The 6,953-nt window shown below is 42.2% G+C and overlaps 1 non-coding gene across 1 annotated transcript; it reads right to left on the bottom strand.

Moving 5' to 3' along the window:
• Positions 1–247: 247 nt before the first annotated feature.
• Positions 248–353, bottom strand: LOC140885943 (small nucleolar RNA R71). The gene has a single exon (XR_012151354.1). It is a non-coding gene; the product is annotated as a small nucleolar RNA R71 (small nucleolar RNA).
• Positions 354–6,953: the final 6,600 nt, after the last annotated feature.

Genomic DNA, 6,953 nt, shown 5'->3' with positions numbered 1-6,953 from the left:
CAGAACCAATTCAATGGAACTGCCACAGCTGATCCTCATTTACACTTGCGCACTTTTCTAGAGATTACTGATACTGTTAAAATAAATGGTGTTTCTGAGGATACAATACGCTTACGTTTGTTTCCTTTTTCTCTTAGGGACAAAGCACGGAGTTGGCTGCAGTCATTGCCACTAGGATGCATAACAACTTGGGAGGGCATGGCTGTGAAATTCTTAGAGAAATTATTTCCACCATACAAGGCAACCCAGCTAAAGATTGAGATCAGTACCTTTCAACAGCATGATTCAGAACAACTATACGAGGCATGGGAAAGGTACAAAGATTTGTTAAGGCGTTGTCCTAATCATAATTTTTCAGATTGGGAAGAAATATAGTTTTTCTACAATGGATTGAATACGCCTACAAGAATGTCTGTGGACTCTGCTGCTGGAGGTACCATATTTGCCAAGGATCCCATTCAGGCTTATGATATGCTGGAACAGATGACTATCAATAGTTATCAATGGCCATCTGAACGTATGGGAGTCAAGAAAGGAGTGTACAGTGTGGATCCTCTTACATCCATTACTGCACAGCTATCTGCGTTGAGTACACAAGTGGCTTCTCTGAACAAGGTGAATATCGCAGAACCTGCAGGTGTGTCGGTTGCCATAGATGAATCTCATCCACCTGAGGAAGCTCAATATATCAATCCCAGAGGCTATGGAAACTATCGAGGTAACCCTCATCCTAATACTTATCATCCTGGTTTACGTAACCATGAAAACCTTTCTTATGCCAACAACAAGAATGTGTTGAAACCCCCTCCGGGATTCAATACAAATCAAGGGGAAGGTAAAGCATCGTTGGAGGATGTGGTGTCTACATTTGTTACTGAATCTAACAAGCGGATGTCGAGAACTGAAACTCGAATGGATAGCATGGAGACACACATGTGTAGTTTGGGAGCTATGATGAAATCCATGGAGACACAGATTGGACAGCTTGCAAATGCTTTGAAGGATCAAAACAGAGGACAGTTTCCCAGCAATACTGAAGTAAATCCAAAAGAGCAGTGCAAAGCAGTTGAGTTGAGAAGTGGGAAGAAGTTAGAAGAGAAAGAGCAGAGCAAAGCCAAAGAAAGTGAAGAACCAGTGACTGAAGAAATTGTGGTTGAAGAGCCCAAGAAGGAAGCTGAATCTAAACCGATGTACAAGCCACAACTTCCTTATCCACAGCGGTTTAAGAAGAAGGCACTTGATGAGCAATTTTCCAAGTTTCTAGATATCTTCAAGAAGATACATATCAATATTCCATTTGCAGATGCCTTGGAACAAATGCCTAATTATGAAAAATTCATCAAAGATGTAATGTCTAAGAAGAGAAGATTGCAGGACAACGAAGTGGTGAATTTGACAGAAGAATGTAGCGCAATCCTGCAGAAAAAATTGCCACAAAAGTTGAAGGATCCAGGGAGTTTTACTATCCCTTGTTTTATTGGTGGTTCTAAGGTAAATAGAGCTTTATGTGATTTAGGAGCCAGTATAAATTTAATGCCTTTTTCTGTTTACAGGACTTTGGAGCTTGGAGAAGTCAGGGCGACCACCATCACATTACAGCTGGCGGATCGGAGTATCACATACCCACGGGGTATTGTGGAGGATGTTTTGGTAAAGGTCGATAAGTTCATATTTCCAGCAGATTTCGTGATTTTGGATATGGATGAAGATGAAGAAACTCTCTTAATTTTTGGGAGACCTTTTTTAGCTACTGCACGCGCATTGATCGATGTACACAAGGGAGAACTCAAACTTAGATTTGGTGGTGAAGCGGTGATTTTTAATATTTATCACACCATGAGGGGACCAAATGAGGTAAGTACATGTAAGAGCATTGAAATTATTGATTCTCATAACTCTTTTTCATGTGTAGAAAGTACGGATCCGCTCGAACGATGTTTGGTGGCAGACGAGATGGTTGAGAAGGAAGAGGATTGGGAGTTACATGAACAAAAAGTATTCCTAGACAGCGCTCCGAAAGAAAAAATGGTGAGGTCTAAGGAATCTGAAACTTTGGAAAATAGTGCACCAGAGGTATCCCCTGAAACTCATGATCTGAAAGCATTGCCTGCGCACTTATGTTATGAATTTCTTGATGAAAATTCTACTTGTCCTGTTATTATATCTGCGCATTTGTCTGCTGTAGAAAAAGATAAGCTATTGAGAGTTCTGAGAATTTTTAAAACCGCTCTAGGATGGTCAATTTCTGACATTAAGGGTATTAGTCCAACAATTTGCATGCATAAAATTTTGATGGAAGAGTCGTATACTCCTTATGTTGATCATCAGAGAAGGTTGAATCCCGCCATGAAAGAGGTAGTTAAGAAAGAAGTTTTAAAGCTGTTGAATGCGGGAGTGATTTATGTTATTTCTGACAGTAGTTGGGTATCTCCTGTTCAAGTGGTGCCTAAGAAGGATGGGATTACTGTGGTTAAGAACGAGAATAATGATTTAATCTCCACACGTACAGTAACTGGCTGGCGAGTTTGTATAGATTATAGGAAGTTGAATAAAGCTACTCGTAAAGATCATTTTCCACTTCCTTTTATTGATCAAATGCTTGATAGACTTGCTGGTTATTGCTATTACTGTTTCTTAGATGGTTATTCAGGCTATAGTCAAATTGCTATAGCATCGGAAAGATCAGGAGAAGACTACCTTTACGTGTCCCTATGGCACGTTTGCTTTCAGGAGGATGCCGTTTGGACTGTGTAATGCACCTGCAACTTTTCAGCGGTGTATGATGGCGATTTTTGCAGATATGGTGGAGGACGTGATGGAAGTGTTTATGGATGACTTTTCAGTATTTGGCTCCTCTTTTGATCATTGCTTGCATAATCTGTCTCTTGTTTTGCAGAGGTGCCAAGAAAAGAATTTAGTTCTTAACTGGGAAAAATGTCACTTCATGGTTCAAGAGGGCATTGTCCTTGGACATAAAGTGTCATCCAATGGATTAGAGGTGGATCGAGCCAAAGTGGTTGCAATAGAGAAGCTTCCACCTCCGAAGAATATCAAGGGCATCAGAAGTTTTTTAGGCCATGCAGGGTTTTATCGGCGTTTCATCAAGGATTTTTCTAAAATCACAAAACCTCTGTGTAATTTACTTGAAAAAGATTCTACATTCATTTTTGATGATGATTGTTTGCAGGCATTTGAAAAGATCAAGACGGCATTGACCACAGCACCCATCATGATTGTGCCAGAGTGGAAGGAGCCCTTTGAGCTTATGTGCGATGCTAGTGACTATGCAGTGGGCGTGGTATTAGGCCAAAGGAGAGATAAGATTTTCAGAGCTATATATTACGCCAGTCGCACCATGGACGCCGCACAGCAAAACTACACTACCACCGAAAAAAAGATGCTTGCAGTAGTCTTTGCTTTTGATAAATTTCGTCCATATTTAATTGGTACTAAAGTAGTTGTTTTTACTGACCATGCAGCAATTCGCTACTTGTTTGCCAAAAAGGATGCCAAGCCACGCTTGATAAGGTGGATTCTACTTTTACAAGAGTTTGATTTTAAGATCAAGGACAAGAAGGGTAGTGAAAATCAAGTTGCTGATCACTTGTCAAGATTGGAGCTAGAAGACGTGAAAGAGGAGGAGAGCATAAAGGAATTGTTTCCGGATGAACAAATCTTTGAGTTAAGTTCCTTTATTTCATGGTTTGCTGATATTGCAAATTTCTTGTCTTGTGGTGCTATGCCTCCAGAGTTGAATAGACATCAAAAGAAGAAGTTTTTCCATGACATTAAGTTCTACTTGTGGGATGATCCCTATGTTTTCAAACGTTGTGCCGATCAAGTGATTCGGAGATGTGTGGCGGGACAAGAGGCAAATGAAATCTTGGCACAATGCCATTCCTCCCCCTATGGAGGACATTTTGGACCCACCCGCACTGCTGCTAAGGTATTACAATCTGGTTTTTATTGGCCTACGTTGTTTAAAGATAGTTATACCTTGGTGAAATCATGTGATAAGTGTCAAAGAACGGGAAATATTTCAAGAAGGCATGAATTACCTCTCACAAATATTTTAGAAGTAGAATTATTTGATGTGTGGGGTATTGATTTTATGGGTCCCTTTCCCCCTTCTTTTGGGCACACTTATATTTTTTTAGCAGTTGATTACGTTTCGAAATGGGTGGAAGCCATTGCCACCTCGACTAATGACGCTCGTGTTGTAGTTAAATTTTTGCAAAAGAATATCTTCACGCGGTTTGGAACTCCACGAGCAATAATCAGTGATGAAGGTACGCATTTCTGCAATAAGATTTTTAATACCTTGCTCACGAAGTATGGTGTCAGGCATAAGGTGGCGTGCGCATACCATCCTCAAACCAATGGCCAGGCGGAGATCTCTAACCGGGAAATCAAGCAAATCTTGGAGAAAACGGTTAAGACAAATCGGAAAGATTGGGCAATCAAGCTAGATGACACCATTTGGGCCTACCGCACTGCATTCAAAACACCCATTTGGATGTCTCCCTATAGGCTGGTTTTTGGTAAGGCATGTCATTTACCGTTGGAGTTGGAGCACAAGGCGTTTTGTGCTATCAAGAAGCTAAACATGGATCTCGAAGCATCCGGAGAGTTGCGGAAACTACAGTTGAATGAATTGGATGAATTCCGGAGTGAAGCATATGAGAATGCCAAGATCTACAAAGAGAAAACAAAGAAGTGGCATGATAAAGTTATTGTGCATAGGGAATTCGAAAAGGGTCAGAGAGTTTTTCTATTTAACTCTCGGTTGAAATTATTTCCAGGGAAGTTGAAATCGCGATGGTCAGGGCCGTTTCTCGTTGAGACTGTTTATCCACATGGTGCCATTGAACTGCGATGTACAGATGGAAGAGTTTTCAAGGTCAATGGACAGAGAGTCAAGCACTACTTTGGCAATGAAGTACCACCCGCATCCAGCGCATTGCTTAATGATCCCAACTAAAGACTGGTGCACGTCGGGCTGATGACTTTAAAACAAGCGCTTTTTGGGAGGCAACCCAAATTTTTTTTTAGTTTTTGTCTTTACTTTCTTGTTTTAATTTTGTTCTTTAGTTTTTACTGTTAATTTTGTTGTTTTGGAATTAATTTGTTTTTTTTCTTTGATGTTTTCAGAATTTGGATGCAAATCTCGAGGTGAAGGCGCGCCCGCGCCTCTCCTGCAATGATTTTGTGATTTTTTTCGAGCTCAAGGCGCGCCCGCCCCGTCTTCAGCGCGCCCGCGCCGTCCCTATACCATATTTTTGAAAAAAATTTTCGAGACGTAGGCGCGCCCGCCCCGTCTTCAGCGCGCCCGCCCCGGCCCTGCTATTTCACAAAACGAGATAGAGGCGCGCCCGCCCTTATCTCTCGCGCGCCCGCCCCGTCTCCGATTTCTTCTATTTAACCTACTATTTTCTTTCCTTTCTCCCAAATCTTTTCCCTAATTTCTTATCCACTTTCCTCCTCACGAATTCTTCCCCTCTTTTCTTGTTATAATCGGCTAGTGTATCTCATCATCTCCAAATCCCCCACAATCTAATTTCTTTCATCCTCTCTTTGACGCGGGACGGTCATACCACTTTTATTCGGGGCACGCCTATTTTAATTTTTGGAGGATTGTAGATTGGGGAAGCTTTTGATTATCTACTCTTATCGGACTCATATGGAGTAAGTCATTCTTTTGGTACTTCTACAATTGTTTTGGGTGGTGAGTATTTCGCTAATTCTACTCGTGCGATTCGTGGGTCTTGAACTATTAATTGATTAATCGATCTTTGAAGTGTGAATTCTATTGGATTGTTGCGGAAGCGGTTGTTGTTGTGTGTGGATTGTGGATTATATTTAAGTTTGGGGAGGTAGTGATTGTGGTAAATTGGTTATTTGTGCGTGACGTGTGGTGCCTACTACGTGTTTGATTCATGGCACCAAAGAAGAAACAAAAATCTGTTGCATACTCTTCTCATGCTAATCCGGAGCATGAGCCGCAGCGGTTCTGGAATGAGAGTGCCGAACAACATTATCAAAATTGTCTAGGCAAAACAATACTACCGGAGCGTGGGTTTAACACGACATTGGGATTTGGGAACGATGAGTTTTTGCATACAATTGGTAGGGCTGTGAATGGGCGTCAATGGTTAAATTTTGTTAAGCCACCTCAGGATGCAGTCGTCCCAGTCGTTCGTGAATTTTATGCAAACTTGAAAGTAAAGCACATGCAGTTGAAAGTGCTTGTCCGAGGCCAGCTGGTGCCTTTTGATGCTCACACTATTAACACCTTGTACAAACTTCCACCAGTATTTCACGATGAGTATGCGGAGTACCGAGCGAATGAAGTGGATTACGCGGCGATTCTGAGCCGTATTTGTGTTCCGGGTGCGGAATGGCGCATGGGCCGTGATCATCAGCCTTCTAAGTTGAAGAAGACCGAGCTAATTCCTGATGCTAAGCTATGGTCCAACTTTGTGTGTGCTCGTCTTAAACCGACTGACCACGAGCATGAGGTGACACGAGAACGAGCGATTCTTGTTTATTGTATTTTGGAGGGAAAAGCAATCGACTTGGGATAGATTTGTCAAGCAACTATTCAGGGTGTGGCGGCAGGTAAGACGACTGGCGGGTTTGCTTTGCCCGCACTTATCACTGATCTTTGTGAAGCGGCTGGAGTTGAGTGGGGCCAAAATGAAGAATTGTTGAAAGCTACTGCTCCTATTGCTTGTCATACTCCTTTTCGCATGATACCGGCTTCTGAGCACCGAACTCACGCTGAGAGGCGAGATTTTAATGAGCGAGCAGCTGCACGAAGCGGCCCTGCACCCCGACCTCAAGCACCCACTGTTGCGCCCGATCGTGTTGCTATTCTGGAGGATGAATTGAGAGCACACCGTCAAGCGTTTTGGACATTTCAGCAGACTACTGGTGTCTTTATGGACTACATG

Source organism: Henckelia pumila, chromosome 2 (genome assembly GCF_033568475.1).
Source record: "Henckelia pumila isolate YLH828 chromosome 2, ASM3356847v2, whole genome shotgun sequence".
Classification (NCBI taxonomy): domain Eukaryota; kingdom Viridiplantae; phylum Streptophyta; class Magnoliopsida; order Lamiales; family Gesneriaceae; genus Henckelia; species Henckelia pumila.
The sequence above is the reverse complement of the archived record's forward strand: the minus strand, read 5'-3'. Positions and strand labels throughout refer to the sequence as shown.